The 9,853-nt window shown below is 53.8% G+C and overlaps 1 long non-coding RNA gene across 1 annotated transcript; it reads right to left on the bottom strand.

Moving 5' to 3' along the window:
• Window positions 1–378: 378 nt before the first annotated feature.
• LOC126443049 (uncharacterized) lies at window positions 379–988 on the bottom strand. The gene is made up of 3 exons (XR_007581819.1): window positions 815–988; window positions 565–675; window positions 379–457 (listed from the first exon to the last, which is right to left on the bottom strand). It is a non-coding gene; the product is annotated as an uncharacterized LOC126443049 (long non-coding RNA).
• Window positions 989–9,853: the final 8,865 nt, after the last annotated feature.

The raw sequence follows: 9,853 nt of genomic DNA, 5'->3' as shown, positions 1-9,853 counted from the left end.
TCTGTTCTTCCATAAGTTTATAATTTCATGTTTATCTGGCAAGTTTTCAGATAAATTATTCAAAATAGTGGTTATGAAATCAATACTCTCATTAGGTTCCTGATCTTCTCTGTTGCTAAATTTTAACTCGACAATATTAAGAATATTAGCTAACTGTGTTTTGGTACTTACGGTTACTAGAAACTTTATGTTCCCTATTTGACCAAGCTGTTAATCATTGACATGGACAGTGAAAGTGAGACTTGCGTTAATTGTAACATACCACAGAACTCTCAAAATTGGCATTTCACTAATTAAAAGAAAATACACACTACTCAACTTTTTGACACAGGTCCACTCATTCGAATCGCTACTATTAATTTTATCACATAATACCTTCAACGAAAAGAATGATATTTTCCTTCTTGTGGTGTAGTTAAATAATCAGGACATTCTGGCAATAGTGCTGGTATTGCACCTATAAACAAATATTAATTCTCAGTACCTTACCATATAAACGAAGAGTGTAAGAGATTCTTCCAATAATTATATAACCTAACTTAAGTCCGTAAACGACCAACTTACCTTTCCTTAAACGTGGACGATCAAGAGGCGTGTAATTAATCTTCCAGTCTTAGCATCATATGACGATGTACTTCTTTCTATTTCGTGTGCATGGAAATGCAGCTCACAAATCTGTTAAAAATAATGGATTACGTTACGTTAATATGAGAAAAGTTTGGCCTATGTATACAGGTTATGTTTATAAATTACAATTAACACTCAGACTAAACAGAACCATTTCATAGGTTTATTTACTAAAGCTGCTACTTACCACAGAGTGATCTGAAGGGATGAAATTATCACGATGAACTGCTCTTATCCATTCTCTCCATGCATCTTCATCACGAGGGAAATGGAATGTACTGACTCTTTCCCGAGCAGTTTAATAGCCTCTACAAGCATGCATAAAGTCTTCTTTTTTTCCTTTACTGCATTTCGATCCCCCCCGCCGTACGCTGCTCTGCAGCCTACAGACGTTAAAAACGTAAGAAGAAAAGAAACAAGAAAACAGGTGATAAAATGGTGCATAATTGTAAAACGGTGGAAAATTGTGGAAAGTAGGCATACAGCATCTACGTGGCATGTTTATATGTTGAAGTACTATGAACACTATTACACTAACTTTTCAATTCACAATCATATAACGGCTACACATGCGAATCAACCACGACAGCACATGTTGCCTTGTGTTTGTTATGACCCGAGTACTTACATCACGAGCGACTCCAAAGACAGTGTAGCGGCCTTGTTCCTAGATGGCCATGCTAAAAGCAAAGCCATATCTTCTGTAACAGCGTCTTGAGCTGACATCTGTTGGCGACACCGAGCAACACTGCAGTATTCAAGCGCTGCTTATTTTACTTCGCATTGACAAGTTTAGCAGGAAAATATTGGAAGTAACATACATTATCGCAGGAATATCATTTAGTTATTTTTAATTTTCTAACAGAATTGCAATAAGTGGCCACATCTTTTAATTATATGTAAATGATATACTTCATACCCATAAAGTTTTGTGGTAAGGTGCTCGTTAGATATGGTAACAAAAAGAAAGTGTTAGTGATCTCCGGCGGTACACCGCAAGGTTACCGCCCTTCGATAGTGCCATTTTCGCGCTAATCGAAGTGCTAGGGTTACAGGTGCCAGCCAGCCAGCAGCAGCAGCAGCAGCAGCAGCAGCAGCAGTTCCCGGTCCCGGTCCCGGTCCCGGTCCCGGTCCCGGTCCCGGTCCCGGTCCCGGTCCCGGCCTGCAGCAGTGGTCCCCCAGCAGTCCCGCCAGCCAGCAGTCCCGCCAGCCAGCAGTCCCGCCAGCCAGCAGTCCAGCCAGCCAGCAGCGGTCCAGCCAGCAGCAGTCCAGCCAGCAGCAGCAGCAGCAGCAGCAGCCGCCGCCGCCCCGGCCCCGTCCGCGGCAGCAGCGTCCCTGCCTCTCGCCGTCGCCGTCGCCGTCGCCGTCGCCGTCGCCGTCGCCGTCGTCGCCGTCGCCGTCCGTCGTCTCCCAGTGTGTGTCCTGTCCTTTTAGTGCTGTGTTTTTCTTTCTTCTTCTTGTCGTCATGTCCGCCCCCACCACCACCGTCACTACTACCACCACCGCCATCGTGTATACGTCCCCTTCCGCCGCCTCCACCACTATCACTTGGTGTGCCCAGTCCCACCCCCCTCCTTCCATCCCTCCCCTCCTCTCTATCCCTTCGCCCTCGCTCTTTGTCGCCCCCTCTCCCGCCTCTTCCTCCCGTTCTGATCCTTTCCCTCCACTCCCCCAGCCTGTCACTGCAGCTCCGGCTAGGGTGGTGGCCCGTCGGGCCACTGCCCACGCCCAGCTCTCCCCGTCGCCGTCACCATCACCACCGCCACCGCCACCGCCGCCGCAACCGTCATCGTCATCGTCGTCACCATCACCATCACTGCCACATTCACCTGCACCGTCACAGTCACTATCTCCGGCGCCGACTGCTGCGTCCGTGCCGGGACCTGTCCCTTCCCACCACCTCCCCATCGTTCCCGTCCCTCCTGTCACCACCCGCCCCTCTGCCGCTGTCAAACGCCCTAGTGGCGCCTCCACTTCCTCTGCTCCTAAAAAGGCTCCACCCCGCCCCCCATCCCCGCCCCACAATGCCATGGACGTCTCCCCACCAGGCCCCGCTCATTCCTCCTCCTCCTCCCCACCCGGTCTCTACAAATATCTCCTGTCCCGTCCCGATCCTTCCTTCCTCGAGGCCCGGAATCTCTCCCTCCTCCTCCGCCAACATTTCCCTGGCGCCCCCATCTCTCTCCTTACTCCCAGACGGGATTCTGTCCTTATCTCCTCCCCCAGCCCAACCCTCCATACTGACATCCTCTCCCGCCTCCCCATCACCCGTTTTGGTCCTCACGCCTCCCTTACCCCTGCTCCCTCCCCATCTCCTACCCGCCAACCCCAACCCCCGCGTCGCCCGCCGACCCTCACCGCCGTGATCACTCGGCTTAGCCCGTCGATCACGGAGGAGGAGGTGCTGGCGGAGTTGAAGGCCCATCCCACCCTGGAGGTGCGGGCAGTCCGCCGCATTTTCAACGCGACCGGCCCCACCCGCCTTATGCGGGTTTTCTCTGAGGACGCCCCCTCCATTGACCGTCTCCTGAAGGAGGGTGCCCTCCTCTTCAATCAGCGATACCAGGTCGACCCCTCCCGTTCCCCCCCTCACTCCCTGCGCTGCCAGAGGTGTCTGCGCTACAATGCACATCCAACAGCAGAGTGCCGCGAGGCCCCCACCTGCCCGCATTGTCGGCAAGCGCACTTCCTCCGGCAGTGCCCCAACCTCCAATCCCCTCCCTCCTGTAATACCTGCAGCCTCCCCCACCCCACCTACTCCCCGAAGTGTAAAGCCCGACCCCCTCCCACCACTCCCGAACTCACCGTCCCTGTCCGTCCCCTGGACGCCCCCACCCCTCCTGGCAATTCCCTTCGTCCCCCCCCCACTGCTGAGGACATCATCAGGTTCCTCACCATTGTCCTCCAAAACGTCCATCCCTTTCAGCGCCCCCACACCTTACAACAGATCACCCTCGCCGCCCGTTCCATTTTCCACCTTAAAATGTACGCCACCTTTTCCAATAACCAGGCCCATTTCACCTTCTCCCGCCTTGACACCCTCGTCTAAGTCCTTATCATGGCGCGACAGCATCGTATCCTTTTCAACAATATCCGCTCCCTTCCCGCCAACAGGAACCTCTTCCTGCACACCCTTGCTACCCACCGTGTGGATGCCTTCCTCCTCAATGAAACCTTCCTCCAACCCCACCACTCCATCCACACCTCCCCCTATCTCCTCCACCGCTCCGATAATCCTCTCCCAGTTGCGCGTGGCGGAGTTGCCATTGGCCACCACCGCCAGATCCCCGTTCGGCTCCAGCCTCTCCTTCCCGACCCCACCGAACACCTGATCCTTAGTCTCTTCTTCCCCGGCCTTACCATTACCTGTGCCACCATCTATGTCCGCCCCAACGCCCCTCTTCCTTTCGACTTCCTCTCCCACATCGATCGTACCTTCTCCTCCTATGTGATCGCCGCCGACCTCAACATCCATAGTCGCTCCGCTGCCCAGTTACGGCGGTGGCATCGGTTCCTCTCCTCCCTTCAAGGCGACCTCATCCCCATCCCCCAGCACACCCGTCCCGAATCCAACTCCACTCCCGATGTTATCCTCTCCTCCCCCAACCTCCTTGGTCGCATTACGGTGGATGTCCTGGAGCCTATTGGTAGCGACCATCTCCCTGTCCTCCTCACCGTTTCAGACGGCCGTCGCCCCCGCCCTGACCCTCGTCGTGACCCTCCCCCTAAGTACATCCATGACTATTCCCGTGCCAACTGGACTGCCTACCGGGATACCCTCTCCACTCAGGTCGATAGCCACCCTCTCGCCTACCGCCGTCCCGATGATGTCACCCATGCCGCCTCCTTTCTCCAGCAGACCTTGTCTGAGGCCGTGGAGGCCCACGTCCCTACTGTTGCCATCCACCCCCACCGTCCTACCTTACCGCCACAGGCCGTCCTCCTCCTCCGTGAATCCCGTCGTCTCTACCGTGCCTTCCTCTGCACGCGTGACCCGGACACCCTACGACGCCACCGGCAACTACAGCGACACATTCGAAATTTGCTCGCGGCCAAGAAACGACGGGACTGGCGACAGACATGCACCCGTTTAAACGCTACCCTCCCTATCAACTCGTCCAAGTTCTGGACCACCTTCCGTCGCCTTACCGGAACTAAACCCTCCCCCTACTATCCTCTTCTCCACGATGATCACCCCTTCCCTGACGCCCTTAGTAAGGCCAATCACTTTGCCTCCTACCTGTCCGATGTGTCTTCCATCCCTGATGATCCCCAGTTCGATTACTCCCTCTTCCCAGATATCCGCGATCGAACTGACACCTCTGTCCCTCCCCTCGCTCCTGGTTTCCAGTACTTGGACAACATTCCACACACGGACCTTAATGCCCCCATCACCACACAGGATCTCATCAATACACTCCGCACCAAACGCAACACCGCTCCTGGTCACGATCGTGTTACCTACCGTCACCTTCGTGAAGCTCCTGTCTCTTTTCTCTCCACCCTGGCCAGGCTCTACACTGTAGTCCTGTCCACCGGTTACTACCCTGACCTGTGGAAAACCTCCCGTATCCTCATGTTCCTCAAACCTGGCAAACCGCCGTCCGCCGTCTCCTCCTACCGTCCCATCAGCCTTACCTCGGTCTTCAGCAAGGTCCTGGAATCTATCCTCACCCGCCGCATCCACCAGCATCTCCGCCAGCACCGCCTCCTCCCCGTTACCCAGTGTGGCTTTCGGCCGTCCTTCTCTTCCGACGATCTTCTCCTTCACCTCACTCATCTCCTTTCCGAACAGCTCAATTCCCGTCGCTCCGCAATCTTCCTTTCTCTTGACCTCGAACGCGCATATGACCGCGTATGGCATTCCGGTCTCCTCTTCAAGCTCCAAACCTTCGCCCTTCCCATTAACTACGTTCGTCTGATCGGTTCCTTTCTCTCCCGCCGTCCTTCCCATGTCACCATCCATAATACCGATTCCTACACCTTTTTCCCCTCCGCCGGTGTGCCCCAAGGCTCCGTCCTCTCCCCCCTTCTGTACCTTTTGTACACGGCGGATATGTCGCCGCCGTCACCCCCCGTCCACCTTCTCCAGTTTGCCGATGACACCGCCTTCCTTGCCCTTGCCCCCACCCTGCAACGCTCTCAACGCCTTCTCCAATCCCATCTTGACCGGTTCACCGCTTGGTGCAACCAGTGGTTGCTCAAGGTCAATCCTTCCAAAACCCAGGCGATCATTGTAGGCAAAACCACTCCCTCCTTCCGCCTCCTTGATTTCTATCTCACCGTTTATGGCCGTCCCATCGCTCTCACCCCCACCCTTAAGTACCTTGGCGTCACCCTCGACCGTCGCCTCTCCTGGACTCCCCATCTCCGGACAATCCAAGCCAAGGCACGTTCCCGACTCCGTCTCCTCAAACTCCTTTCCGGCCGAACGTGGGGTCTGGACCCCTCCACCATCCTCCACACCTATAAGTCCCTTATCCGCCCTATCCTCTGTTACGCCCATCCAGCCTGGATCTCCGCCCCCCCTTCCTTTTATAAATCCCTCCAAATCCTTGAACGCCATGCTCTCCGCCTTGCCTATCGCATCCGTCTCCCTTCCCCCACGCGGATCCTGTATGACCTTATCCCCTTCCCCCACCTCCTCCTCTTCCTCGAAAGGATACGAATCCTATACACTTCCCGTAAACTCGATCCACCTCACCCGCTCGTCTCCCCGGTCCTCTCCCACCCCCGCCCGCTGCCGCGCCTGTACTCCCATGTCCCACCCGGTCTCCATCTCTCCACCCTCCTTACCCTCTCCCAAGGTGGCTTCCGCCAGCTCCCCCTCCCTGATGATGTCCTCCTCCCCTGCATCTACCCCTCCTATCAACTTTGATCCTCCCCCCCTCCTGTGTCCTTTCCTTCAGGCACCCTCCCTCCCCCCCCTTTTCCCTTCCCTTCTCTTTCCTTTCCCCCCTCCCTCCTACCCTCTCCTCCGGGCTTCACTCCCCCTTCCTCCCTCCCCCTCTCTCCTTTGCCCATGGCACCTCTGCTCTCCCCTCTCCCGTTTCCCCTTCCTCCTCCTCCACCTCCTCTCTTGGCAGGTCCCCGGACTCGTACACGCTGAGTGAACATTCGCGCGCCGGAGATCGTCGCCATCAGTGTCTCATGAGTGCCGTCGTGTATCGTGTTCAGTGTTCCCGTCATACTCCTTCGTTCACCTGTGCCATCGCCATCTTCAGTGTTAGTGCGTCGTGACAACAGTTTGTAGTGAATTTTCGTCAAGTGTGAACGGCTCCGTGTTTGTCTTTATGTGTCTACTGTTTTATTACCCACCGATATGTCACATTTGTGTATTCTTTCTGTTCTCTCTTTATCTCCTCTACGGCTGAAGAGCGGCGTACCATGCTGCTGACAGCCTGCCTGTTTGTACGGGTTTGAAAATAACAATAAAGAAAAAAAAAAAAAAAAAAAAGAAAGTGTTAGCTGCGTTCAGCATCAGCGATGATCGTAATTATTAATTTTTGGAGGGCTCGGATACATTAATTCGTGCCTCAGAATTGTTCATTACAAATATTTTCGCCATGTGATTGAGTGATTGCGGGTGAAGTACACAGCGTGGAGAGATGTACTCATAATTTTCTGTATTTTCAACTACAGCTAGGAACTTTCTTGGTCGATCCATCGACCACGGCCTGGCTACACATACATATCCTTCTTGCAACACATCTCCATCACAGCCGCAAATTGCGTCTTTTTCCCTTGTTGCATCTTGTTTATTTTTTTGTATCGAATTTCTAGCATACTTTCAAACTTCCTATTTTAGATCCTTACTTCGACTATTCTCCAGGTTTCGGTGGACTGTATGTAAACAGCACGATGCTGTCAGCCCAAGCAGGGGGATTCACTCAAAAATTCTTCCCGCGCTTCGTCTCATCCAGTGGAACTATCGAATTATGACGCAAAATTCCGCTGAAATGCCAAGAATATCAGCTTTCGTACCAACTGGCTCGGGATTAGTCTTCCCTCGCTCCTGTACTGAAATGACAATTTTTTCTTTCGCCTACGGCGCCAGTCTGTTCGTTGAGCTCAGCTTTGGAAATCCAGCCAGGCAGAAGACTGTGATTCTAACTCGGCCAGCTGCACGTAGTGTAGAGGAGTGACGCGAGAGAGCAGCAGCCGCCCGCTATGGAGAAAAGCCGGACTCGAGTAGTACGGATTGTCGCCGACAGATGGCAGGCGAGAGCTGCAGAGAATAAATCTCTGTGTAGGTAGAGTAAAGGCAAATTTCGGCCCACTGTGCGCTGATAATGCATTGACTTCCGCTGTACATTTACCGTGTCTAATAAAGAACTACACTCAACCGTCTAATGCACTGCTAAAACTGATCAGTGGCTTCATACGGAACATGCAACAAAGAATTCTTTTTTTCTTTATTGTTATTTTAAACACCTTGTACAAAGGTGGGTTCCATCCATAATACCGATTCCTACACCTTTTTCCCCTCCGCCGGTGTGCCCCAAGGCTCCGTCCTCTCCCCCCTTCTGTACCTTTTGTACACGGCGGATATGCCGCCGCCGTCACCCCCCGTCCACCTTCTCCAGTTTGCCGATGACACCGCCTTCCTTGCCCTTGCCCCCACCCTGCAACGCTCTCAACGCCTTCTCCAATCCCATCTTGACCGGTTCACCGCTTGGTGCAACCAGTGGTTGCTCAAGGTCAATCCTTCCAAAACCCAGGCGATCATTGTAGGCAAAACCACTCCCTCCTTCCGCCTCCTTGATTTCTATCTCACCGTTTATGGCCGTCCCATCGCTCTCACCCCCACCCTTAAGTACCTTGGCGTCACCCTCGACCGTCGCCTCTCCTGGACTCCCCATCTCCAGACAATCCAAGCCAAGGCACGTTCCCGACTCCGTCTCCTCAAACTCCTTTCCGGCCGAACGTGGGGTCTGGACCCCTCCACCATCCTCCACACCTATAAGTCCCTTATCCGCCCTATCCTCTGTTACGCCCATCCAGCCTGGATCTCCGCCCCCCCTTCCTTTTATAAATCCCTCCAAATCCTTGAACGCCATGCTCTCCGCCTTGCCTATCGCATCCGTCTCCCTTCCCCCACGCGGATCCTGTATGACCTTATCCCCTTCCCCCACCTCCTCCTCTTCCTCGAAAGGATACGAATCCTATACACCTCCCGTAAACTCGATCCACCTCACCCGCTCGTCTCCCCGGTCCTCTCCCACCCCCGCCCGCTGCCGCGCCTGTACTCCCATGTCCCACCCGGTCTCCATCTCTCCACCCTCCTTACCCTCTCCCAAGGTGGCTTCCGCCAGCTCCCCCTCCCTGATGATGTCCTTCTCCCCTGCATCTACCCCTCCTATCAACTTTGACCCTGCCCCCCCTCCCTCCTGGTGTCCTTTCCCTTCGGCACCCTCCCTCCTTTCTCTTCCCTTCCCTTCTCTTTCCTTTTCCCCCGTCCCCTCCCTCCACCCCTCTTCTTCCGGGCTTCCCCTCCCCCTTCCTCTCTCCCCCTCTTTCCCCTGCCCGTGGCGTCCCTGCTCTCCCCTCTCGCTTTCCCACTCCTCCTCCTCCTCCTCCTCCTCCTCTCTTGGCAGGTCCCCGGACTCGCACACGCATCGTGTACTTTCGCGCGCCGGAGATCATCGCCCTCGGTTTAGTGTCTGTGCCGTCGTGTCTGTGCCTCAGTGTTTTTCGTCGTCCACGCTCCTTCGTTCACGTGTGTCATCTACCTCGTCAGTGTTTGTGCCCAGTGCCGACGGTTTTTCTTGTTTGTTTCGTCAAGTGTGAACGGCTTCATGTTTTTTTTTAACTATTGTATCTCCTGTTTTTTAAACCGCCATTCTGTTACTTGTCTGTCTCCCTTTCTTTTTTATTGTACTGCTTATGGCTGAAGAGCGGAGTACACTGTTCCGCTGCCAGCCCACCTTGTATGGGGTGTCCAAATTACAATAAAGAAAAAAAAAAAAAAAAAAAGTGTTAGCTGCGTTCGGCATCAGCGATGATCGTAATTAATAATTTTTGGAGGGCTCGGATACATTAATTCGTGCCTCAGAATTGTTCATTACAAATAATTTCGCCATGTGATTGAGTGATTGCGGGTGAAGTACACAGCGTGGAGAGATGTACTCATAATTTTCTGTATTTTCAACTACAGCTAGGAACTTTCTTGGTCGATCCATCGACCACGGCCTGGCTACACATACATATCCTTCTTGCAACACAT

The sequence above is a fragment of the Schistocerca serialis genome, unplaced genomic scaffold (genome assembly GCF_023864345.2).
Source record: "Schistocerca serialis cubense isolate TAMUIC-IGC-003099 unplaced genomic scaffold, iqSchSeri2.2 HiC_scaffold_1420, whole genome shotgun sequence".
Taxonomy (NCBI): Eukaryota; Metazoa; Arthropoda; class Insecta; order Orthoptera; family Acrididae; genus Schistocerca; species Schistocerca serialis.
The sequence above is the reverse complement of the archived record's forward strand: the minus strand, read 5'-3'. Positions and strand labels throughout refer to the sequence as shown.